Here is a 27,225-nt window from a genome sequence, read left to right as displayed (position 1 = left end):
AAACTGTTTCCCCACCGCAATTACATAATCGTAAATGTATTGATTACCAATCTGGTCTATGACATCCCCATTTACAGCTTGCATAGCATAAGGTCTACCATATAGAATTTCAAAAGGACTTAACTTTTCCTTCGATCTTGGCTTGACTCTCAGTCTCAGCAGAGCAATAGGCAAAGCTTGATACCACTGCAAATTAGTCTCTTGGCATATTTTAGCAATTTGCTGTTTGATAAGATGATTCATCTTTTCTACTTGCCCACTGGCCTGTGGACGGTAGGGCGTGTGCAATTGCCAATTGATTTGTAATGCTTTGCTTATTGCTTTCACTACTTTTGCACAGAAATGTGTACCTCTATCTGAAGAAATGCTCTTCGGTACCCCAAACCGTGGAATAATTTCATTCAACAGTACTCTAGTTACCTCTCTTTCCTTATTTGTCTTACAGGGGAATGCTTCAGGCCACCCAGAAAATGTGTCAGTTAATACCAACAGGTACCGAAACCCCCCCTTTTCTTGGGAGTTCAGAAAAATCAATTTGCCATATCTCACCTGGGAATTTACCTCGGTTTATAGCTCCTAGGTGTACTTTGGTTCCTGTGTTTGGGTTGTTCTTCAGACACCGTTCACACTGGGACGTAACGTGTTTTATAGTAGTAAATAATTTTGGTCCTGCTATTCTGGTCTGCAAATATTGGTAAAGCGAATCTAGGCCCCAATGGGCCTTCTCATGTTCTGCCTTCACAAACTGCCACATCACGTTTCCTGGTATCACTAACTGTCCTGTTTCTAATCGACCCCAACCATTTTCTAGTATTTTGCCCTTATTCCTTTGAATCCACCTATGATCTGATTCTTGGTAATCTGGCTGGATATCGATATCTAGCTCCCCTGGTATTAGGGCTGCTATTTCTGCTTCTCTATTTCTTATGGCCGCCAATTTAGCTTCTGTATCTGCCTTCCTGTTCCTTATTTCTGGAATAGTATTGCCTTTCAAGTGCCCCTTGCAATGCATTATGGCCACCTGTTTTGGGAGTTGGACCGCCTCCAGCAGTCGCAGAACCTCTTCTGCATGTTTGACTGTTTTTCCTTGTGTAGTCAACAGTCCTCTTTTCCTTGTGTAGTTAACAGTCCTCTTTCTTTCCAGATGGCTCCATGAGCATGTACGACAGAAAAGGCATATTTAGAGTCTGTCCATATATTAATTTGCATGTTCTCTGCTAATTCTAGGGCTCGGGTCAGGGCTATCAGCTCTGCTTTTTGAGATGAAGTCCCTGCAGGCAGGGGGTTTGACTCAATTACCCTCTCTGTAGTGGTGACTGCATAGGGTTTGACTCAATTACCCTATCTGTAGTGGTGACTGCATAGCCAGCCATTCTTACTCCTTGCCTCACGAAGCTGCTGCCATCTGAAAACCAGTTGTCCGCGTCTTCGAACGGCTCTTCTTTGAGATCTGGGCGACTGGAGTAGACGGCTTCAATTGTTTCCAGGCAGTCATGTTCGATGGGTTCTGCTGGAGCTCTTCCTTCTAAGAATGAAGCTGGGTTCACAATATTATTTACCTGAATGGTTACATCATCTGATTCAGCCAGGATGGCCTGGTACTTTAAAAATCTGGAAGGCGACAACCAATGGTTGCCTTTCTGTTCCAGCACAGCTGACACAGTGTGGGATACTAACACAGTCACCTTTTGGCCCAGCGTAAACTTCCTGGCCTCTTCTATGTTAATTATCACTGCGGCCACTGCCCTCAGACAGCCTGGCCATCTTTTACTTACTTCATCCAATCGCTTGGAGAAGTAGGCCACAGCTCTCTTGTGTGGTCCCAACTGCTGTGCTAGTACTCCTAGGGCCATCCCTTGCCGCTCATGGGAAAATAGCCAGAATGGTTTTGACACATCTGGGAGACTTAAGGCTGGTGCTCTCATCAGCTCCCGCTTCAGCCTCTTAAAGGCCCTTTCTGCCTCGGGAGTCCAAACTAGGACATTCTTGGTTTACAATGGTTTAGCGAGTATCCCATACTGGTAGATCCATAGCCGACACCAACCTGTCATCTCCAGAAAGGCGCGCAGGTCTCTCACCGTCTCTGGTTTGGGCATCTGGCAGATGGCCTCTTTCCTGGCTGCTCCCAGGGATCGCTGTCCTCTGGAGATTTATCTTAGGTACACCACTTCCTTTTGCACCAGTTGTGCTTTCTGTTGAGAGACTCGATATCCACTTAAACTCAGGAAATTCAACAAGGAAATAGTCCATTCAATGCATTCTTCCTCTGTCACTGTCGCTATTAGGAGGTCGTCTACGTACTGCAGGAGAGCGCCATCTCCCGGCGGCTCTTCCCATTGTTCTAATTCTTTGGCTAACTGATTCCCAAAGATCGTGGGCGAGTTAGACTAGCCTTGGGACAACCGTGTCCAGGTAAGTTGGGTCTTTCTCCTCCTATCTACTGATTCCCACTCAAAGGCAAAAATCCTTTGACTCTCGGGGGCTAAGGGAAGGCAGAAGAATGCGTCTTTCAAATCTAATACGGTGAACCAGGCCAGGCTATCCTTTAGCCTAGTTAAAAGCGTATATGGATTAGCAACCACCGGGTGTAATGTCTTGGTTATTTCGTTTACTGCCCTCAGATCCTGAACAAGCCTATACGTTCTATTAGGTTTCTTTACTGGCAAGATCGGTGTATTAAAATCCGATTCACATTCTACCAATAACCCCAGTTCTAAAAACCTTTTGATTATGGGCTCAATTCCCTTTCTGTCTTCTATCCTCAGAGGGTATTGTTTTCTTACTACCGGTCTTGCCCCGACCTTAAGTTCGACAACAATCGGTGTCGCTCGTTTTGATTTTCCAGGTATATCCGTAGCCCATACCAATGGATAAGTCTTGCTCAGGATTCGCTCGAAATTGTGGTTCTCAGGTTTGGGTTCCACACAACTGATTGTTAGGCTTAGGGCTGTAATCAGTTGTTCATTGTTTACTTGAAATTCTAATTTGTCCTTGTTGAACTTTATTATGGCTCCCAGGTTTTCCAATAGGTCTCTTCTCAATAAGGGCTTTGGCGAATTTGGTAAATACAGGAACTGAAGTATTCCCATTTGTTTCTCAATTTTGTATTTAATGGGTTTCAAAAAGTAAGCTTTTTCTGGTTGGCCTGTTGCTCCCACAACTTGTACAAATTCATCACTTTTAGGTATTCGTGCTCTTTTCCACAAGTACTATATGCCAATATACCTTAACACTTCATTCACACAATTTCTATTCGCTTTGTCCAGGAAATGTGGATCGGGACTCCGCTCTCGTTTCGCAGCGATGCTGCGTCTCACTTACTCCACACACACTCGTACAGTGAAAGGTTCCTACCTTATGGCCTTGGTCGCCGATAGACCGTGAAATACCGGGTTCCCAAGTTCATGCACATACATTTCCAATCTGTTTACATAGAAAGTAATAAAAGCGTCCCCTACAAGATATTACAACGGACACATAAAACAAACACATAAAACTACCAATTAACACATCTTTCTCCCGTTCTCAAAGAACAGTAGGCAATCTCCCATACAGCAAAACACACCAAAGATACCAAGTTCAACTCTTCTCTACCATAACTTAGTCGTTTCCTTTTGTACTCTTTTTACGGGACTTTAACCCGTATTTACGGGACTTTAACCTGTACCGTATTTACGGGACTTTAACCCGCATTTACGGGACTTTAACCCGTACCGTATTTACGGGACTTTAACCCGTATTTACGGGACTTTAACCCGTACCGTATTTACGGGACTTTAACCCGCATTTACGGGACTTTAACCCGTATCGTATTTACGGGACTTTAACCCGTATTTACGGGACTTTAACCCGTACCGTATTTACGGGACTTTAACCCGCATTTACGGGACTTTAACCCGTACCGTATTTACGGGACTTTAACCCGTATTTACGGGACTTTAACCCGTACCGTATTTACGGGACTTTAACCCGCATTTACGGGACTTTAACCCGTAAAATCAGGGATTTTTACCGAGGCGTCCCTCCGGCTTACCCTGCGAGCGGTCACGTCTGACCCTCGTTTTCCAAACAAAGCGCTTTATCTCAAAACCAACAAACAATTCAAATACCTCTTAAAGCCAATAGGCAATTAAAATACCTCTTAATTGAGCAGGAGATGCAGCCAGCGTCCATCCGAGAGCACCGGTCCAGGGAAGGAGCTTCTCCCGACGAAAAGCCGTCAGAGGCGCCCAGAAGACTCCGACCCCAGACCCGGCTCGGGAGAGGACCCTTAAGGCTTGGATCTCCTGTCTGGTGCCATATGTCCCATCTGGGTCGCCAGAAAATGATGCCAAATTTTGCCCCAAACAGGCAGAGTGACTGCCTAATCAGACTCAGCTTAAGTCAATTAAGCAGGAGGTATTTTTATTAGCGACGCGTCGGAGAAATCACAAAATGGATTTCTAAGTTCACATAGCAAAAGCAAGCCTTATATACAATTTTGGGTATAGGATTACATCAGATCAGATACATAATCATGCATATTCATATGGGGCGTGGTGTAGGCGGAGCGTGGGCGGAGCGTAGGTGGAGACATCTCTTTTGGGGAATTTTCAGGTGGTCGTTCCTGTTGCCTTCATCATAGACGGGGTCTTTCCGATGAGTCTTCCTCTTTAAACTTTTGAACTCTTTTCCTAATTTGGTCAATTCCCGGTGTATTTGGCTTAGATCCCGTGGCTTGGCAAAACCCTTAGGGTCGTTTTGACATTGCTGGCTCTAAACCTGCTTAGCTTATTAGTTTCTCCTATACCTATCTCTTCTCCTGTCATGATGCTCTACCTTTTATCTAATTTATTGCTCTGTTTTCCTAGTGCTGTGCTTTCTCCGTGTGTTCTAGTGCTAGGCCCTTCTTTACATGCCTCTCATTCCATGTTTTAACCCATTACTTCTGGAGGGCTATCTGCTTTAGGGCTTCAAAAGGAAGAACTGCAAGAACAAGCAGTTGTCAGTGAGAATCATTTCACTAAAGGCTGAAATACTAACAAGAAGGGAAAGTGTGCATTTTTCCTTTCTTGTGGAGCTGAATCCTATATTCCAAGTGGTCTGATAATATTTTCAAAATTTATTTTTGTGTTTTGTGAGGGCTGGAAACTCACTGGAAACTTAGACTTGGCATGGTGAGCTGAAAGGTAATGCTTGGGAAAACTGGGAAATGCAGCAACTGAAGGTTCCTCTTAGGCCTAACAGCAAGTTGTGTGGTCTGCATTCATTCCAACATCCCACAATAACACAGATTACATCTGTCCCAGAGGATTTAGCTTCATGGGTGCTGTTGTTTTCAAGGTAATAAATATTAAAATGCCTTTGAAGGTCTGGACTGTTCTGAACACTTAGCAATTTCTAAATGACACCATGCATTCATGACATTTAAATTCCATTAGCATTCTCACGAGTCACATCTTGTTTCTAGGGGTTATGCAGGAAGATTTCAAAGACTGCTATCAAACATTTTCAGCTGCAGGTCTGGCTAAAGTCAAGTGGTCTACATGACATCTTTTTGTGCTCAGTCAGAAGAGTGAATGTGGGCACTGCATACTGGGGTTGAGCAAGAGCACCAAGATTCCAACCCACAGCACTGGTGAGCCCCTGAAAGCATCAAGAGCATCAAGAGCACCAAGATTCCAACCCACAGCACTGGTGAGCCCCTCTGAACAGCAAAGTCCAAGCTCAGGGTGCCAGAGGTACCCCAGGGCTGCCCTCAGTGCCTGCTGGCATGAGAGGGAGGGAAGAACCATCCCAAAACTGGCAGATAGTTAATACAGGGTAGGGAAGCTCTCCTGGAGTGGGAGAGCGAGAGCAGAGAGGCTGAGCAGCTCTGGGGCATTAAATTCAGTGGGAAGGTTGGCTTCAATGGCTGTAACAAGAAAGCTCTCTGTTGATTCCTGCTCTGGTCAGGGTACCAGCATGATGCTAGTGTATTTAGGTTGTCTCTTTAGGCTCTGTGCTTAACCAGTAAACAGTGGAAGCTTCCTCCAGGACAAATTTCAGAGCAGGGACTTAACAGAGCTGCGCTGGTGACTTCCCTCAGTCTTTAATCTGGGAAAAACCTCGGGCTACTATTTTCAGGCTCCCACTATTTTCAGGCTCCCACTATTCCCAGCTTAGCATAACTCCATTTCCTGCACCATGAAAGCTGCAGCAGTGATATTTCTCTCCCTTGGTGCAGTGTCTACTTTATTAATGTTTTGGAGGTGCAGGTACTATGGTAACGAGCACCACAGCCAGTGCCTAAAGAGGAATTTCCATCGCCAGAGATGCTGTCTTTGAACAGCTTGACACATCTGTTCATGAGCAGCAAACTGATTCTGTGTCAGCCCACAGGAAACTCAGCTGAGCTGCAGCTGGATCAGACAATGCACTTGTGTAGGGATTTCAGGGGTAATCTAAGGCACAGCCATGTAAAATGCAAGTGAGAATGAGAAAATACCCAGAAGTTTTAGGAGGCAGCAATATTTATTAGGAGCCTGAAGTTATCTATTCTAAGCAAAGCACTAGGAAAAGCAAAACTTGTGTATAGCACATAAGCAGCAATAAAGGCTCACTCCAAACCTAGAGGATTAATGCTCTCCTAATCCTGTCACTCTTCAAGGAATTTTGAAATATTGGCAACTTCTGGTAATCGAATTTTCCCAAGAAACAAAAAAAATAAACAAACCCACTAAACCCTGCCTAGCTTCAGACAACATTAAGTATGCCAGGAAGAAATCACAAAATCAAATTAAGCTTTGGAATAAGCTGTCTGAAGATTGCAAGGCTGCCTTGACTCTACTGTAATTGCTGAAATCTCTTTGCCACATATAGCCATAAAACTTCACATAGTTTTCTTTTTTTAGTAAGTTCTACTGACTTTAACTTATGTGTTTTCTAGGAGAAAAGGAAAGTTTCAAAGCTATGACAAAATATTCTTTGGTCCAATTCCAGTAAAGAGAGAAAAAGCCAAAGACAATGAAAAAAAAAAGAAAAGAAAATAGACCAACAGTAATTGAAAAAAAAAAAAAAAAGGAGAAGCAAAGATACTGAAGGAATAAATTAAAGGAATAAAACAGGCAGATAAACAAAAAAAAAAAGAAAAAAAAATGGAAAAAGAGGGAACAGAAAAAACATATTTTCAAAATTAAAAGACCCAGAAAATCAATTAACAAAATGCAGTTAAGCAAGAAGCAGAAAACCTGTTCTATCACTTGGCAAAAAGAATAGGTACTCTAAGCTAGTGTTCTGCTGCAATTAGGAAAAAAATACCAGGAAAGTATGACTATAAAGAGATCTGTCATTTGATTTTTCCATTAAAACCTGATGTAGAAATATGGAGGGAAACATTCTTATTTCAAATATTTACCCTAAAGAAATCTATTTCACAGAAAAGCAACTGTTCACATATGGAGAATTCTAAACATAAAGACTTGTGCTAGCTAAAATAAGGAGAACCAAAAAATGAAACTGAGATGCAAAAAAGAAGCAGAACCACATGGTTAACTTTACCATCCAGATATTCTCAGTGGTGATGTATATACAGTATGGTAATGTGGCTTTTATGGTAGTCCCAGTGGAGAAGAGCTCAGTGCAGGGAGGAGGATGCTGTGGAATGCTCAGCTTCTGTGCCACCTGTGCAGCCCCTCAGGTTCAACAGATAGAGTTGGGGGAATTCTGAGGATTAAACTGGGAAAGGGTCTATATGCATTTCTTAAGGTATTGCCAAATCCCAGTTTGGGTAATTGCAATGAGTGAAATGTAAATAAAAAGTAAAAATTGTAATAGTGACAGATTCTCATTTTGAATGGTTAAGGAGGAAAACCCCTATTAAACTTTTAATATGTGATCAAGAGTCACTGTCAGTAAAGAAATTTCACAAATACACTTAAAATTTATCAGAGCCCAGTATTTTTAAATAATGTAGTTATATTACTGACTTCCTCCATACAATGAAAATTTACCAATCCAGTGAGTGGTAAAATTTAAATATTCAGAACGTAAAGTGATCTAATGTACTTTCCCTCTACCACCAGCTGTATTTAGAGATAGAAAGAATAGGAATTGATATGAATTTCATGGATTTATTCACATGGATGGAATGGCCTGGCATCAGTTTTGGATACACAGGACACACTATCTGAAGTTTTTGGTGGCTTTTAATCAGTCATGAACCTACACTGTTCTTGTTGTAGGCAGGAGAAAGAAAGCAGCATTTTCCTAAGGCAATTCAGCAGCCTGAAGATCTCACTGCCCTCTTAAGATACCTGAACCTTTTCATTCTCTGGAGGGACAGTTTGGAACAACAATGGGAACAAAAACACACGTGGACAAATCTGAGCTTTGAGCAAATGGAGACAAACTCCTTCTCTGTGGCTGCTGCAAAGTCTGCGTGGTCCCTGAATGGCGGATCATGACAAATGGAAAGCCTGACATATTTAGAATGAGCTGGCAATCAACCTTTGTGTGTATAACTTTTCACTAGGCATGTAGCTGTAGGGAGTGCTCCAGATAAATAATGACATATTTGTGGGGGCAGGGCCCTGGGGGGCTCTAAACTGACCTAAGGGCAACTTCTAATTGGGATGAACCTATTCCTCCTTTGTCCTGAAACAAGGACTCTGTTTTTCTTCTCTGAGGCTCTCACACTCCTGCATTCTGTAGTTTAACAATAGCCCGTACTGATGAGGGCTTTACTATGTCATAATTTGGCCATGGTAAAAAAAAAGTGGAATTCATAATCCACTACAGTCAGTTGTTTCATTCTACACTGCCAAAACAAAGCTTGGATTGTGGTTGGGAAAGACTCAGACCTGGATACCTTCTCAGACCAAAGTGCCCATGTAAGCAAACAGGAGATCTGCACTAAGCACTTTGGAAATCTGGGGAACAGGGCAGGAGAGAAAATTGACTTATTTTGTGTTCTCCTTGATCTTCCCTTTCTCTTCTTGTTTTGTTTGTCTTTCCATATGTTTTTTGGCATAAGAGTGAATCAATTTCCCTTCCTAGGCCCTGAAAAGGGAACATGTTCTCCTTGACAAAGAGAACCAACTCAGCGTGGACATATTCCAGCAAATTCCAATTAATATTGAAGTCCCAATTAATTTGGAATTCCAATTAACATTTTGGGATGGAGATAAGGGATCTGAATAAACATGTGAACATGTTGCTTTTCATTGCAATTCACAATTAAGCTTCTTAATAATGTTTATGAAGAAATTTTGGTAAGAGTGGGAGAGAGTGAGGTAATACCTGTTGGAAATAGGAAATTGGCTGCAGAAAGGAGTGCAATGCTCCATTCAAAGTAGATCTCATTTTGCCAAAGCAATTTTTCATTTTTTCCTATCCATTCCTGTCTTTCATTCCTTGTTTCTTCCCCCTGTTTCTAATGAAAAATTATGGCAACAGAGTCAAACCAATACATACGATTTTTTTTTTGATGGTTTCAAAGGCAAAACAAGAACACACACATTTTCAGGTGACACTATTCTGTGACTAAAGGATTTGTCTCTGCTGGAGGTGCTAATTAGAGGTAATTTCATAAAGATTTACCTGCCAATGTATTCTGTCTTCAAAAATATAACATTTGTTTACTTCAGGAATCTCACAGCTTTGTGGATATAAGACACTGGGAATGCCACCAAGATGTGGCAGTTCTCTGCTCAGGATGGCACTATCAGTAACACTTCCCTTTGTCATTTATCTTTGAACACAACTGTGAAAATTCTAAAAGCCTTTCAGCAGTTCTGAAAAATAAAAATGGGAAGAAAGCAGGGCTGAGAAAAACAAATTATCTGAATATCTGAGCAGAGAGAGTAGACCATGGAGATTCCAGAGCATGGCCAAATTACATCACTGTTAACCATGGCAGGATCCCAGAAGCAACAAAACCAACCAGATGAAGTTCAGTAGATTCAATCAAAGGGAAGAAATTAGGTGGTCAGAAAACACAGTTTGAATTAATTGATATTTGAGCACAGGTATCTCCATATGTTAAAAAAATTACAGCATTACTTCCAGCTCCTGCGCTTTTGGCATTCCTCTGGATGAATTCAATCCCATGCCACATTGGAAAAGGGGCTTAACAAACACACCGAGACAAAAGGTTCACAGCAAGGAAATAGCAAGGTTTTGTCACTGCATTGAGATAAATAAGCAAAGCTAAAACCACAGCAGCTGTGGTTTGCACGTGCTGTGGTTTGTGTATTTTGCATAGGTTGCCATCATGGCACTGCACCTTTAGATGTCTTCTACCTCATGGAATTCACATGACTCCATTAGACTCCTAGGCTGTCATTGTAGATCAGGAAAAATCAAACATCTTAGATCCACAAGATATATCTTGTAAGGCTGCCTTAATTTTCCAGGAGGATATGATCATTCCTCCTAACTTGTTTCAAACCAAGACAGCAGCACAGCTCTCCAAATCAAGGTGTTTATCTTGGGGCTTCAGGGAGGCTCACTCAGAAACCAACACTGCCAAGAACCTTACACAGTCACTCTGCAGCTTTTTCCCAAAGGACAGGAGAATGTGGAGTTCATCTTCCTTTATCCAATATGAAACTTTATCCACAAGACTGAAAAACCAGCAGTCTAGTTGTACACTCCCTGTTCTACAAAAAAAATGGAGGGATGAGAAAATGAATTGCTTTCTAGAAGACAATCTGGAGCCAGTCTCTCTTTGCAGCCTTGCTGTGTTGATTCATCTCCTCACTAGGGAGTGGATGTCATCACTGGACTGTGGTGACACTGGCATACATTAGATATGAGATTCTTCTGCCTTAGTGCAGATGTTTAGAAAACACAAGGGACCTTGACAGCCCAAGGTCCCATTGGCGTTAAAAGAAAAGAGAGTAGTGGATCTCAGGTGCTTCCTCATCTTAAGGTGGATGCATAAAGCAGATTCTCTAAAATCACATCCTGAAAATGCCTACTTATTCCAACTGACTGAGGATGACCCTAATGAGCTCTGGTGGAGGCATTCATATGGTACATACAATACCTCTAAGGCAACACAGTTTCTACTGTTGACCCATAATTTCACAAGAAAAATGTTCTCAAGAACTGACCTCAGACTCACAGAGAGTGCAACTTCCTCAAGTCTGCTTTTTGTTCTCCCACACAAGAAGGTATTTTTGTAAGGAACTGATTATGTGAATTTGATAGTTTCTGAATAAATAGTTCACAGTTTGATATTTTGGAGACAGCTAATCTCACCAAGAGAACCCTCTATTGCTCATTCACAATAGCAGGCTGGGAGACTTGCCTATCCAAAGATTCAGTGCATTCTACACCATTTAAAATATGTATGTATCCTAAGGAAGAAGAGAACAGTACTCATACTTTACTGGTGAAGTGTGTGAAACAGACAACAGTTATACAATTTAAACAGTGTCACAGTGTCAGCAATGAGTGGGCAGAGATAAGCAGGCACTAGAACCCTCTGGCATTTATGAACTCAAAACTTCTTCCTCCTGTTGATCAAGGAGGTCAGGGGCTTTTATCATTGTAACTGATTTAAATGCTTTGCAAGTCAGGAGTAGAGAAGCAATTCCTTAGAAACATTATTTCTTTTCTGTTATGAAAAATCTACCCACATTCTTCAGAATCAGGACAACTTGTCCAATAGTGTTTGCATCACCATGGAGTGCTTGGCAGCCATCAGCACTTTGGAAGCACCTCAGCAATGTACATTTGGGAACACTTTCCACCACAGGTTTTCTCCTTCATGTACATTCTTGTCATTTGATATATACTGGAACATCAAAAGATGTGAAATAACTCATCCAAAGATGATACTGCTACCTTTAATTTATCCTTTACACTGAATCCCAGAAGAGCAACTGGAAGAAAAAATGTGGAGATATCAGGTTATTAAACAACACTGTCTTTTAAACTGTTTTTCCTTTCCTTTGCAATTTGCAAAATCCTGTTCACAAAGGAGGTATTAAAAGCAATCAGTCTTGTTTCCTGAAGAGTACAATATTAATTATTCACATCAAACCCCTTGAAGAACAGATGAGGTCAGACAGCAACAAGTGCAAGGGGAAGGGGAACTAAACGTGTCCAGGCACTGTGCAGAAAATGAGGATGTCTGCATTTCTGAAGGCAAACAGAACAGAGATGTCTCCAGTAAGAAATGTGGGACATTGACCCCACAAATGCCTACCCTGCCCACACCCAGGTTATCTGATGGGCTTTCTTGCCTGGAATCTTGGGAAGTGACACATGTAATACACATTGAATTCCTCTATGCTCCTGCTTTATGCATCAAGCCTATTTGAAGTAATTTGATACATGCCATCAACTCTAATAGCCTGAGAAATCTGGGTTTCATTGTCCTATAAGTGCTCTGCCTTTTCTACCTCTTTTTATGAGGCTTCTTTTTAAAGCACCTCAAACAGTCTATGAATTAAGCAAACTCATCTTATTAGAGGAGTCCCTAGGGTGCCTTCAGTACTTCAGCTTCTAACTTCAGACCCTGGACACAATCAATGAATGAATCAATAATAATCAATGCACAGAGCATTTCAGCAGGATTAATGACTGGCTGGGAGGTGCTGATGGGCAGAAATTAAGTCAAGGGCCATTAATCCCAGCTGGTCATTTGCCTCAAGGCAGTGCTTTGTGCCAAGGTCATTACTGCTATTCTAAGACAAAAATAAAAGGAAGCTGACATCGGCACATGGATATTTTTAACCTGGCTTTTGCAGAGTCAGTGGCTCTGTATGACTCTTTCTATTAAATGTGAACCCCATTCCAGCAGGCACTTCCAGTGCATAAGGTGTCCCAGCAGCATTTTCTCCATTTAGTGAATCAGCAGGTGTTTTCAACCACCTGCAGGTTGCACAGACATGTCCTGGGGTTTATGGAGCCTGGCAGACCACTGTCTCCTGCAGTGAGGATTTACTCACTCCCTCTCTACACTCAGCTGTGGTAGGATAACAATTCTGCATGGGCCAAATTCTAAGAATTTTGTCAACCCCATATTGTGTCTACTTGGCCCTCAAAAATCCTGTCAGCTCAAGACAGAGAGGGATCACAGAAGGAAAAGCACTTCTAAAGTTCTGGATAAGCCCCAGGATGTTCATCTATCCATACAGACACAAACACACACAAACAGATGGAGTGACATTAGAACTATAAACTTAGGATCCTAGAACGGTTTGGGTTGGAAGAGATCAAAGATCATTGAGTCCCAACATTCCTGCTGTGGGCATTCCTTCTGCTGGACCAGGTTGCTCAAAAGCCCCATCCAAACTGGCCTTGAATACTCCCAGAGATGGGGCTCTGACAAACCTGTTTCGGTTCCTTACCACCCTCAAAGTAAAAACATTTCTTCCTAACTTCTAATCCAAACCTACCCTCTTTCAGTTCAAATCCATTACCCCTTGTTCTATCATGAAATGCCATTGTTAAAGTCCCTCTCCAGTTCTTCAAAGCACCCCAAATTCATTCCAGTGTGTATCCTGAGTGTGCATTCCTAAGGCTCAAGCCTGTCCCTTACTCCCTGTGCCTGCAGACTGTGTAAATTGAGATATATAACAGGACCAACAGTGAGGGAACAATCCAAGTCAGGCTCCTTCACATCAGGATGCAGCTGTTTCTTTTTGCAAGGCACACATATTATGGATGGCTCTACATTGCTCTTGGTTGGTTGCCATGAGAAAGGAGCTAAGCAGTCCTAATCATGCTAAATCATAATGTTACAGGGTCCAGGAGATTGCCTTGTTTACTTGCTGTAAAATGCACTGAGGTGCATTCAAAACACTGCTTGAAATTTCTCCCCATTTCAGGATATTCATGTCATTCAAACAGAAAACTGACTAAATTGAAGTGCCCCTCTGCTGCATGCAAAAACAACATGCAGCTAAAAATTATAGTCTGAGCCTCCCCATGTGCTGTACAACCCCACAGGTGGACTAATTTTCCTCTCAAAATGAAAATATGAAAGCTCTAAAAAATGTTTTGAATTGACATGATCTTTTGAAGGTAAAGATACTAGATGAAAATACCTGAAAAGGCATCTTCTACTTTCTGATAATTGAACAAGTTTACCAAAGATGTTACTTGCTTTCCAGGAATTTTGGAAAATTTATATCCCAGGGAACATAGTCCAGTAAAAAAAAAATAAAGAACAGAGAGCATTTGGCTCAATAGACAAAGTAAATAATCCCATGAGGGGAGGAATTTTTGTTTGTTTTATTTGGGCAGAAGAAGAAAAAAACAGATGAAGTTTGTATTCAGTGCAAACATGATGTCAGTAGCAATAGTGTACAGACTGGAACCCCTCCATGTGCTGTGTGAATAGTAGTTACTATCTGTGTGTTATTTGATGTAATCCAGCTTTTGCTAAACAAAAACCACCTAGACAAACTGGTTCCTGTTCATATTCTGTAGGCATTTAATGATTTATAGATATTGCCTACACCCCTCTTATGGTCTGTCATAGAATGGATGTCAGAAAGAACTATATATATGTGTGTATTTTTCTCTATAGCAAAGCAAATTTTCTGTTGAAACATTAACAAGGCAGGCTGTGTGTTGCAAGAGAAGCTGATCGGGTGCTATTTTAATGCTTGAAAAACTTAATGGTTGGCAAATAAAGCAGTTTTCTGCACACAGTTTGTGTCACATTGTTTAATGAAAGTAAGAGAAAAAATGGCTCACTTAATGACTTGAAATCCTGAGGAAATTATGCAGAACTAGGTAGAAATCTGGATACTGTGGGCTGGAAAATGTAACCTCTGTAGCTTCAAGAGAAGCAATGACAGTCTAGTGTTGGCCTAATTATCTTCCCTAATAACTGAATCATTCTAAGCCCATGGCTACAGACATACTATAAGATGTTTCTGGTGTGATTTAGAAGTTGGTGTTAACACCGTTCAATTAGCAAATTGCTACCTCAGCCTGCACAGGCCCATATTTAGGTAAAAAGTGTAACTGCAGCAGTACCCTGGGTTTGTTCCCTGATCCACCTCCAGGGTTTAAGCCCAAGGTGTGTATAGAGACAGGCATATCCAATGAGATGTGGTGTTCTGGGAGCTTTCTGGAGTGCCAGCTGCACTGCAGGTCCTGCCAGCTCACACCAACCCAGCCAGCACTGCAAGCAGCATCCTGCTCCAGAGGAAATCCAGTGTGTTCCCAGGGAACCGTGTCTGAAGTCAGAGAGAGACTGTGGAGAAGCTAAGTGAGAAAGGAACCCCCAGAAAGTGGTGTCATGGTGGGTGGGTGTCCAGAGCGCAATGACCTTCCCAAAAAAGCACCTTGAGAAAGACACCTCAAGGGCACAGGCAGGTTTGGGCTCACACTGGGTGATTGCAGCTCTTATGGGATTGGGGGGACACAGAAGGAGATATGGGGTCTTTGTGTGGGGTTCCAAGGAGAGCTTTATTGAGCTTGCTCCTCAAAGAGATCCAGAGACAAACAGCCACTCAAGCAGGGAAAGCAGGAGTTTTTATATGGATTTTGAAGGGTGGAGCAAAACACCAGGGCCAATGGGAGGAGGGCACAGGGGTGGAGAGAGGAGAAAGGGCCAATGGGATATATCAAATCTGCATGTCACAACAAGGCATGCTGGGAGAAGCCTTTTTCCTCACCCTAACCTGTGGTTATGGCTTGAGGGGTTTTCCCTCCAGGGGATGGTGGTGGGCTCTCTCCCTGTTGGCCCAGTGGCCTCCACAAAGTGGTGCAGGGGTGACTCTGTCTAGGGTAGATGGTTGTTAATTGCTGCCCCGAGATGTGCAGAATGTCTCTGTTTCAGCCCGTGTGTCCAAAGAACAAGTCAGTTTTCTTTCTTCAGTTTTCGGTCTTGAAGTTGTTTATTAATTCTTATCTATAAAATTTTCTTTCTGCCCAGCCAAGATCTGCTCAGCAGAGCAGCCACAGGCGCTGTGACCGCCCCTGGGCAGTGTTGTCGTTTTATACTACAAACTACTTTTATCATATTTACACTTAATTCCCAATACCTATCACCTGTGTTAGACAGTGAAATTCTATTCTAAACCAAAGTGCCAACATCACTGCAGAAGATGGAGACCAAGAAGAAGAAGAAGAAGAAAGGCTGGATGCACCCAAGTTCCTCCATCTTGTTCCCACAGCCCCCATACCAAAAATCCTAAAATCTACATTTTCACCCTGTGATAATTTTATTATTAAACTTCTGTGACTTTCAGGTCCTCATACAAAGCTGGTAACTTGCTCCAGGTTTCAAAATCAAATCCCCAGGTGCTCTGGGCTGCATGCCCGGGTCTCCAAGCCCCCCGGCGGGGTTCTTGGCAAATGTGGACACCCGAAGGATTGAACTGAGTTCTGACAGCTCTGCAGCTGCCATTTGAGGAGTTCCAGTGCTAAATTCTGTGCCAGTGTTGTCATTTACCTCAGCTGTACATTTGTGGTTCTGCTGCCTGGCTTCTTTCATTGCTACTGCAATTGCAGGCTGCTGAGCTACTCCTCCCTGTCAAATCACTTCAACCCAGGGCTCAGAAAGTTTTGAGTCCATGATGGGAGCAATGGCCAAGGCCAAGCTCCCTTGGCATCACTGTGGTCACTCCTGGGAGCAGGGGTGTCCTTTTACCAGGCTGCAGAGGGTGGAAGGAGAAGTGGCCAGGCTAGACTAGATGGCATGGAAGCAGGGCTTGGCAGCAAGGAAGGAAAAGCTGAAGCAATCTGGCAGGAAACAAAGTCTAGCAGCTCAAAGTGTAGTTAAAACATCAGCCGGGAATGATTTCTTACCTCACAAATATTTGAAATTGCTTCCCAGGAGGAAGATATGAGACATCTTCTGTTGTTTCTGATGAGAGAGGAACTCTGTTCCTGGTTGAATAAACTGTGTTTTCTTTGAAACAGAGAGAAAAGAGACTTTTAAAACCAAAGCTGTAATTAAATGTGCAGCAATTCGAAGACTATTCATATTGGTAAATGTTATTGACATTTCCTTTCTGCTTTTTCCAGTGGAAACAAATTATTAATACCCTGTTGTTGCAATAATGAGTTCTTGATAGACATAGAATTTATTTTTCCTTGTACTGCTTTAGCCTTGAATCTATTCTCACAAGTGAAAAATAGATATAATTTTGTTTTAGCATCACTGGCATTGACAGAAAGAGGAGCACAGTATTGGAACACCATGAAATGTATGGCAAGGCTGCTCTGAAACCAAGCAATGTGAGAACACCATGAAATGTATGGCAAGGCTGTTCTGGAATCAAGGAATACAAGACACCTGTGCAACTTGTCACCTTCCAGTCCCTGGAATGGGATGGGATGATCTGGGTAAACTGAGAAAGCAGTAACTGAAAACCTGACCCAAATCACTAATGATATGGAAATCAGCTTTTAAAATATTTCCTTTCCTACTCCAGGTAGTTGGTTAGACTTGGAGTTCCAGCTGCTAACTTGGAGCTCCTGGATCTGCTGCCTCTATGGTGCTTTGGTATTTGAGCTGTTCTACTGCAGCAACTACTACTACACCTGTCCCCTGAGCAATTACAGGCCTGCTTTCTCCTTTAAGGTCAGTTGGTTTATCTTTTTTTCAATTTTTTAGGTACAGATACTTTAGAACATTTAGCAAAGAACTCTAGAAATCTGGATAACTGCTAAATTATACTGCTCAGCCTTTCTCCAGTTTACCACTAATTAAATGTTCTTATGATGCACTGGGACAATTATAATAATTGATGGGTTTTTAAAAGGAGCTGAGTTGAAAATGCTTTTCTTCTGGAACATGCCTCATTGTGGAGCTGGAAAATGAAAGGAAATAATGTGATAATATTTTATTATACAAGAATATAGAAAATAAAAGTATCTCAATTAAAAAATACAAAATTCAGCAGTTTGATCTGAGCAGCACAAATCGTATCAGTAATGAAATGGGTTTTGTTGTTGTTGTTGTTTGTTTAGAAAAATATTTTATGGACAAGCATGACTTGTATGGAGAATTAATATCTTTTATTACATGGGATGATGCAGGTGGAAAAAAATATTTCCATAGGCATGCAGTACTTCCTTTTCTTATAAAAATTCTAACAAAGCAAAAGAAATGTTATGTCAAAATCCAAACAGATTGTATCCACTTTTTTGGAAACAAGACATTCAAAATCAGCTGAATTCTCCTTTAGCCCAATTGACTTCATTGCTGGTTTGGAATGGAAATAAGTGTTACCTGGGGGAAAAAAGGGTTTTCAATTCAGCCATAGCAATACATTAGGGATGAAAAAATTCCAGACACCAGCTTTAGATCAAGCTGGAACCCTGTGCCTGGCCACTGAGCTGTCTGCCAGCAGAGCAGCCTCCCTGTGCTGTGATCCATTGATTGGGATGTTGGCAGCCATGGCCAAAGGACCCAAAGAGCAGCCCAGGAGTGCCATTGACAGGGTGCTGTGCCCTCCTGGGGCTGATGGACAGGGTGCTGAACGTGCCTTGGCACAGCACCCACCCTGAGAGCTTTGCAGGCTGCTCTCATCGCTGCCTGCTTCCCTCTGCCCTGCAGCAGGGCTCTCCTGGGCTGCCTGGGAGTGTTTACACTTCCCTGGGAACACAGGCCCCCAGTGTTTATCCACACAGTCAGAAATAAAGGCAAGCAAATAAACAAGAGGCTGGGACTGTTTCCATCTGCTGTGCCCCAGAGCACTGAGCATCCTGCGTGCAGCACAGCTGAGACCTGCTGCTCCTGCTCCTCTCTGATGGGAACAGCCTGCCTTGCAAGGGCTTCAAGCTGTTTCAGGAGCTCGTACCCACACCACACAGAAATACAGAGTCCTTTGTGCCTAATTTACCACTGTGCCTGGCTTTGAAGAAAAGTGGGATGTGGAGATTTTTGCACAAGGCACTGTTTTCTTTTATCATTTTCTTTATTGTGTGCAGGTTGATTTGAGGCATTTCTGGAAGTTAAAAATCCCAAGAAGGAACTTTTTGCTCATTTGCACTATCTCTAATTAATTACTTCCTTAGAGGAAAAAAATAAAAGAAGCTTGGAAATTTTATTTCTCTGTGCATTGGAGATTTGTTTGACACAGACAGACATCACTACCTGACTACTATAAAGCTGCATTTATTGACTCTTATTTCCTCTCTAGTCCAGGCTCCTTTAGGGCACCTTGGGAATATCTGGAGCTCTAGAAGATAAGAGCTAGACTCAGAGCTAATTCCAAAATTGCTGACTGGCCATGTTGCCCTGATGACCACACCCAAGACTTGTCCATTGCTCTCTTCATGCTATGGGAAGCAAGAAATAACAGCACAAACTTACCCTGAAACCCTTTGGGTTGAAGGCAAATTGAAACCATCTTTGTTCCATGATGTCTTGGCTCCTTTGGATGGGCCATCTCTTCCTGTGTTTCTTTCCATGTGCTTTGAAAGCCATCCCCAGAGATGCCAGAATAGGTCAGAAATAATTACTAATTTTAAAGTGATGTATATTTTGGATGTGAGCAGTGCAATTCAAACTGTATCCCCCACCTTTCCCCCTGAAGCAGATGACAAAATATTGTGTGCAAAATGCAGCATGAAAGCACTGCCAGGATCTTGCTCCAATGGCTCTGGTGGGCCTCCTAATTAGCAAGGAAAATTGCTGAGAATGAGGTTTTGGTAGGTAAGCCTGTTTTAGTGCTGGTGAGTATCTGTAAACACAGCTGTGCAGAGGTGCTGTTACATTTGCATGCAGTCTGCAATGTCATTTACATCTAAAACTCAGCTGTAAATTATTTATGTCTGCCCTCTCTGCTTCAGGTGAACACACGGGTGCCCTTCCTTGCCCACAATATTAAACCATAGTCAGGGAGTGGCAGTACAAATGTATTTGGCTCTCATTTTGAGGTCCCCATGGGTCATGGCATCTGACAGGATGAGCCCCCCAGCCATAGGGAATGCAGCAGATATTGTTTGACCAACCTAAGGCTTGGAAAAGGAACAAAGGAGCTGTGATGGGAAGAAGGGAGGAGGCGAGACATGAGGAAATTAAGATTATTTCTGTGTAGAGGAGATGTGCTTGAAGAAAAAGCTGGTACATACAGGTCAGGAAATTATGGCACAGTTTTGAAGAATTGAAGAGACAATGGTCCATTCAAGGAGGTACCTTTGAGACCCTCCTCTTATTCTGCTACAGGGTGGTAATATGAAGGAAGATAGATGTTACAAATGTGGGTGCTTATATTTCTGCTGCTGTGTAGAAATATGCAGCTTCTTGTTCTCTGAGACAACTGGTGAGGATAGCACTCAGCAGGTTTTCCTGGAGCAGACCACACTCATGGGCAGAGCCAGAAAATTCCTCTATTCCCAGTCCAAGCTTCAAATCAGGAGACACTGGAGAGAACACAGGTGCCTGATATCCTCTCATCCATAGCACATCAGAAATTTTAATGTGTAACCTAAGGTGCCTGCTATGTGATAGAGAGAAAAACAGTGTTGGTTATGCTTTACTGGAAAAAACCCACACTTTTAATATGTTTGTTCTGTTTATCTTTACTTAAAAAGAAAAAAGCCTCGGGGATAATGGGGACTGCCTGCCTCTACAGAGTATTTTGTGCCTAATTAATTTTATGTATGGACATGAGCTCCTTTATCTGCTAGATTAGGTATCAGTTCTAATGTAACATTTCTTGCTTGTAGTTGGGGGCACAGGGCACCATTTTATTGGCTATTTTAGATTGCTTGTTTCATTTTTTTATACTTCAATAAAACTTCTGGCATAGTTGCCATTTTCCCTTTTCTCATAGTTGAACAGACAACAACGTAAAGTTTTCAGACAAAAACCCTGGAGGTTTTACTGAGTTCGCAAAGATGAACAAAAGCAATGAGCACAGTCAGACCTGTCAGCAGAAGTTGTTTTGTTTCAATGATCACTCCACCATGTAGAATAACAAACTCAAAAGCAGCATCTCCCAGAGACTCTCTCTGACTTCTCCAAGAAGTACCCTAGGAGAGGTGGAACAGATTAATGGTTAATCCCTAAAGAGAGACTGATGATTGCCTGGAAGGGACCAGAGAAGGCTCTGACAGTCAAAAATCTTCCTTCCTGCAGCCATCCCACAATCTCTCTGCCAATATCCTTGTGAGGACAAGCCAAACCTTGTCACTCACTGAAAGGACTGAATAGCTCAATATCAGCTTTTACCTAAACTCCAATACATGGGAAAAAATGTGCATAAGGAAAACCTGATGTCCAGCATCACACAGGGCAGGAGCACAAGAGTCCAAAGAGGCTGAGACCAGGGCAGGCCAGAGGAGGCTCTCCTTGCATCCAAGCTCAGCAGCAATCTTAGAGACACTCAAAGCACTCCACAAACTGATCAAGGAAAGAACTTTGACATCAGTAGAGCTTAAGGGCTTGGGCTGAAACTGAGCTTCAAATGCTTATCTCTGAACTGAGGACAATGGGGTAGTTTAGGAAGCAATATGAGCCTGAATATGATACACAATATGATATAGACTTAACCTAAGAAAGCCAGAAGAGCAGCAGAACTCCCACTGTATACAAATTACTGACTCTATATATGCCAAAGCATGACCTCCAGCTAGGATATAATAACCAGCTCTCATGAACAGCACTCATTATATTGTGTCCATTATAAAAGTGCAGCTACATGACAGTGCCATAGGCCATAATGTTCTCACTTAGAAGAATTTCAATTTTCTTCTGAGACAACATCTCCGTTTTGCAGGCTTATTTTGTGCATCCTGTGCTCATTTTTATTTTATAGGATGAGATGTGGGGTACATTTTTGAGGGTTTTTTTCTCCTAAAGAAACAAAAGAATTGCACACACACAAAAAAAAATCTGTCTTGATTTGGGAGGCACGGCAAGGCAAGGATTCAACCAGTGTAAATCAGCATGATAAACACCAGCTGAGGACTTTTGCCAGACAACTATAAATCTGCTGAATCAAAGTGTTTGTCAGTGACCAAAAACATCTCACAGAAATGGCCTGGCTGGCCCTCTGTTGACACAACAGAAAGATATTGCTAAATCAGCAAGAAACCTTGGATTTGTTGTGTGATGACTTAAAAGAGGTTTTCTCAGTTGTTCTCTCAGCTCTTCTTCCTAAGTGTGAAATAACTCAAGGAGCACAAGTATCTGGCTAAGGAGTGGGAGAAACACCTGTGGGATTTTGGATAAAATACTGAATGGCATAGGCAGATCCAGGCAGTCTGGCAGAATTTATCAGCTGAGTTTCTGCATTTCATCTGCTCCAACACACCGAGGAAACCACAAAAATGTCTCCACGTGCTGCTAGGCCTGTCTTAAGAGAACCGATAGATCTCTACCATATAGAAAGCTACATCTGACTGTTGCAGACATCTTTTATGGAAAATCCTTTCCTTAGGATTTTTCCTCTTGAGAAGCTGAGAGGCCTGAGGAACAAAATGTAAACATTGATTATCTGCTGCTGTGGAATGCAACAGGTGCATCTGTGATTGATCTCATAGAGTTGTTTCTAATTAATGGCCAATCGCAGTGAGCTGCCTTGGACTCTGTCTGAGACAGAGTCTCAGACATTGTTATCATTTTTTGCTATTCTATTTATCATTGTTATCATTTTTTGCTATTCTATTCTTAGCTTAGCTAGCCTTCTGATGAAAACCTTTTCTTCTATTCTTTTAGTATAGTTTTAATGTAATATATATCATAAAATAATAAATCAAGCCTTCTGAAAAATGGAATCAGATTCTTGTCTCTTCCCTCATCCAAGAATCCCTGTGAACACAGTCACATCTGACAGTCTTCCTCAACACCCTTCATTCAATGGTGTGGAGATGAGATAATGTAGAGCAGGATGCCACTCACCCAATCCTGCAATACCTAAAAACAACTGGGAAGAACAGCATCTCCTCACTGCCTGGTTCCTTCTCATTAGCCATAAAGGAAGTGGAAAGGAACAAACTCCAATGGTTTTGGTGTTTTCATAAAGGCCTGAGACCTGGCAGTGACTATCCCTGAAGAGATGCCAGTCTGGGTGAGCTCCTGGCCCAGGTTTTACAGAGTGTGGGGAAAAGCATGGGAAAGTCTGTCCCCAGAGAGACAGGACAGGCAGGTTTCCACTCCAGCTGCAGAGTTATCTCTCTGCTGTTATCTCTCAGCTGTTATCTCTCTGCCCAAATACAAATATTCTGTGATACATCTTGCACTGAAGGCAAAGAACCCTCCTGAGGGCTCTCTCTAGGATGCTAAAGTGTTCCACACAGCCAGGAAATATTGTCCAAGGCTGCCTTGAGGGCACATTCCTGTGAAACCCAAGGCAGAGCTCACACCAGTCCCTGTCTTCAATATCACAGCAGGGAATAAATACACCTCAAAGCCTTGGCAGGGATGGCAGCTGGGTTAAATCTGAGAACAGATTTCCCAAACCAGCTCACTGTAAGGGGCACCTGCAGCCCCTGCTCAGCCTGGCTTCTCTGTGGGGCTCTGCTGGGTCTGTCTGGGCTGGAATTAACTTTCCCCACAGCAGCCCTGATAGTGCTGTGCTCTGTGTTTTGGCTGCTGCTGAGCAGTGTTCCCACAGCATCAAATCTTTCTTTCAATTCCTCCCTCAAGGACCAATAGGCTGGCTGTGGACCTGACCCAGAGCAGTGATACAGCCAGGACAGCTGACCAAGATGACGAAAAAGCTGTCCTATACCATTCTATGTTCAACAAAAGATCTTATAGAAACGGTAAGGGCAGGGCATATGTTATTAAGGTATTTGTGTTCCAAAGCAGCCACTACACATATTAAGATCTACTTCCCAGAAAGCAGTTTAACACCATATGGGATGTAATGAATTTATAGTTCTTAAGGCCTTTGCTTCCATGCACGGTCTTTGCTTTCTTTCATAAAACTGTCCTGACCAACAATTTTTCAGTTTATTTTCTCATTCTGTCCTGTTGAAGAGAGGGACTGAGAGAGGAATTGGGTGGGCATCTGACAGACAGACAAGAGTAACCCACCCCACAGAAGACCTTGTCAATCAATGGTGCCAAATCTACACATAAAAAAAGGTTGTAAAAGTGAAATGGTCAGTGGTAAATTAACCTGGCAAAGAATCAAAAAATCATTACACAAGAAGAAGGAAAGACTAGGGAAAGCAGAACTCACCTCTAAATCATCAGTAGTAAAGCCATTAATGGAGAGTTTGTGGTTTCCTGGGTCATTGCTGATTGGAGAGCTTCAAACAGGCACGTTAACAGAGACATCACATTGTTGTCTTCTCCTCTCCAGGATGAGAACCCTTCTCTTGGTGTTCCCACTGTTCTCTCTCTGCCTGGCTTGTGGGACACATCCCCAGATCAGATTTCTCTGTTCTGTCCCATGCTAGCAGCCCAAAGTATCCCAGCAACAACCATACAAACTTTAGGGAGTGATGGGAAGACCAGGGAAATTGTCTCACACTCCCTGAGTAATACTAGTCCTTTCTTGCACTTCCAGTTTCCAGCTAAACATTTTTATGCCAGTCTCTACTTTTCTTTAAAGCCCACTGTTACCAATGCAATTCAACTTTTCTGATTAGGCTCTGTGTGTCTGTGTGATCTGTACTGACAACCTCTGAACCTGCTGGCCAAAAATATTGACAGATGTGAGGTTCTAACACTTTATGAAAGCCTTGTCAATCCTTCCAGTGAAAAAATCTTGGCATGAAGTTAACCTTAATGAGTAAATGCTTCAAAGAGATTTGCTGGGCCACTGGTGGGTTTTTATTTCACTCAAGTCATCTCCTTCTTTGCAACACGTTTGGGTAAGATTTTTTTTTTTCCCCACTGAGCTTAGAACTTGCTTGTGCAAGTAGCCCTGTGAAAACGTTAGGAAATTTTCATGATGGCAAACTTGTGGAGGAAGGATACCCCAAAGATACCCCATACTCTCTACAGGTGATGTCAGAGACATAGAGGTTTATATTATCATTTTTGGCTGGTCTACTCATCTCCTTCAGGCAAGAGCATTTTATTTGCAGAAATTTTATTTTCAGGTGAGATGGCAGACCTTTAGCACATGGTTGGCTGTCGCAGACATCTTTTCATTAAAAATCCTTTCTTGGGATTTTTCTTACTGAGAAGCTGAGAGGCTTCAGGAACAAAATGTAAACAATGGTTATCTGCTGCTGTGGAATGCAACAGGTGCATCTGTGATTGGCCCATCTTGGATGTTTCTAATTAATGGCCAATCACAGCCCAGTTAGCTTGGACTCTGTCCCAGACATAAACCTTTATTATTCATTCCTTTCTATTCTTAGCTTAGCTCATAGTTTCTGAGATGAAACTTTTCCTTCCATTCTTTTTAGTATATTTTTAATGTAATGTATATCATAAAATAATAAATCAAGCCTTCTGAACATGGAGTCAACATTCTCGTCTCTTCCCTCACCTGAAAACCCCTGTTACCGCTGTCACAGCTGACCATTAGGATTCATGGTTGATTCGTGACTCAAGATGAAATTAAAAACTGTTTCCAGAGTTCCTGAGCTCTATCTCTCCTACATTTCCTGTGATGGTTGTTACAGCAGTACCTGCCCTAGTAAAAAAGCATCACTTGGGGATTCACTAATAAGTTCAAGTGCCCAGGAGAGGTGTGGGAGGATGTGCTTGTTGCAGGTATCTCCTGTCTCCAGGAGGAAACACACCAAAGGTATTTTAGAAAAGGTCTTTCCATGCATTAATTAGAGCAACACTGAGTCACCCATCTCATTAAACTGCTGATAGAGATCAGCAAATACTTCCTTCACAAGAATTTGACATCTTCCAGGGGCTGCAAGTAACAGTACAAAGAGACATATATACACCCCCTGTTTTACTGAGAACTTCTGTGAACTGTTTTGTGATGGATCTAAATGTTTGCTATCAGCTTCTGCAGGATTAAACATGGAGGCTTTATCCCCTTCCCTGTATCCAGGACAGATTCTTGGGAGCTGTAAGCTTGATGCCCTCCCCATCTGGCCTGGTGGCACAAGGATGTGAGTACAGGGGGATATTTAGCTGGTAATGTCCAACTCCTGTAGATTGTTTCAAGGCAGTGGCAGGAGGGGAAAAAAAAGGAGGAGAAAAAAAGGCCGTCAAGAACAAACCCTCAGCATTTTTTAAGCGATAGTGTTTTTCCATATTTAAATTCTAGGAGAGGTGAAATGGCAGCTTTGTGAGTCTCAGGCCTTACTGATGAAATTAACCCCACTAAATCTTCCAGGCTGGCCAGAGGGTGAGAATGCTCCTTCCTCCTTCCTCATCTTGCTACTGGAAGGGGAGCAAAGGAAGGAGATTCACTGTCCCTTCTGTAATCCTAGGCTGTCTGAAGTTTCCCTGTCTGAAATTCTCATGAGAGGTCTGATGTCCTGTTTGACTTCTGGGAGATTGTAAAACAGCTTTTCCTGGTGAAACATCAAACTGTCTTGAAAAAGCTTACATTTTTCAATAGAAAAACAATTCATTTGACCATGTCCATTAGAAGTTTTTTTAAACAAGTCTAATAAAAAAAAAGAAGCTGGAGTTGGTGATTTCATTTCTTATACATTTTTAAATTAAAATTCTGCTTAATTTGTAGAGCTGTTATGCAGAAACTGAGGACCATGACATAGCTCATTCAAGATTTGATTTAGTATTTCAGGAATCATGAAGCTGTCTGTGTTAAAAAAGAGTATTTTCATAATGAGCAGTAATGTGCACTTGAGTCTCATAGGGCGGCACTCGTGTGTGTTCCCCACCCTTTTTTTCTTCTTATAAGTCAAAGCACAAGCGAGACAGCCAAAGTTACATTTCAGAACATCACAAAACTCCCTTTGGCAGACAACTTATTCACACTGGAGAAAAAGCAATTTGCCAGGTTCAAAAATTAATTAAAAATGCCTAATGTGACTCAAGAAATCACACTCTGAACCCCTGTGATACATTTTTAATGGAAAAATACTCCTGAAATTCATTCAATGCTATAGATTTATACCCTCCAAATAATTCAAAGCAACATCTCCAGAACTACCAATGATCTAATCTCCCAAACTGAAAATTATATGAAATAAGGCATTTGACATTCAGTAAATACTCCGATATATTGTTCAAAAAAAAAAAAAAACAAAAAAAAAACCAAAACAAACCCAGGCAATAAAAAATACTGGTAATTAGGAAGACTGAAGGGGAATATTTCATTTGATATAAATCAGAAATGACAGTTCACAAATAATTCAGTGCTTCCATTATTACAGTTTAAGGGTTTTGTAGGGCATACAGTGCTGCTTGCTACCAAGTAACTCCACCCCAAATGCAGT

General features: G+C 42.1%; 1 long non-coding RNA gene across 2 annotated transcripts in view; it reads right to left on the bottom strand.

Annotated features, from left to right (window-relative positions):
* The window catches only part of LOC113458597 (uncharacterized), a 34,155-nt gene extending 7,407 nt beyond the window's left edge, over nt 1–26,748 (bottom strand). The window contains exons 1-3 of one of the 2 annotated variants that reach the window (XR_012583555.1): nt 20,814–26,748; nt 19,256–20,384; nt 14,196–16,843 (exon numbers count right to left, since the gene is read on the bottom strand). This is a non-coding gene — a long non-coding RNA (uncharacterized LOC113458597). Of the gene's footprint in view, nt 1–14,195; nt 16,844–19,255 lie in introns of those variants that run through there. The other variant, XR_012583554.1, reaches the window with a different exon arrangement.
* Between the last annotated feature and the right edge of the window lie 477 nt (nt 26,749–27,225).

This window comes from Zonotrichia albicollis, chromosome 1 (assembly GCF_047830755.1).
Source record: "Zonotrichia albicollis isolate bZonAlb1 chromosome 1, bZonAlb1.hap1, whole genome shotgun sequence".
NCBI lineage: Eukaryota > Metazoa > Chordata > Aves > Passeriformes > Passerellidae > Zonotrichia > Zonotrichia albicollis.
Note: the sequence above shows the minus strand (reverse complement) of the source record. Positions and strands in the feature narration are given on the sequence as shown.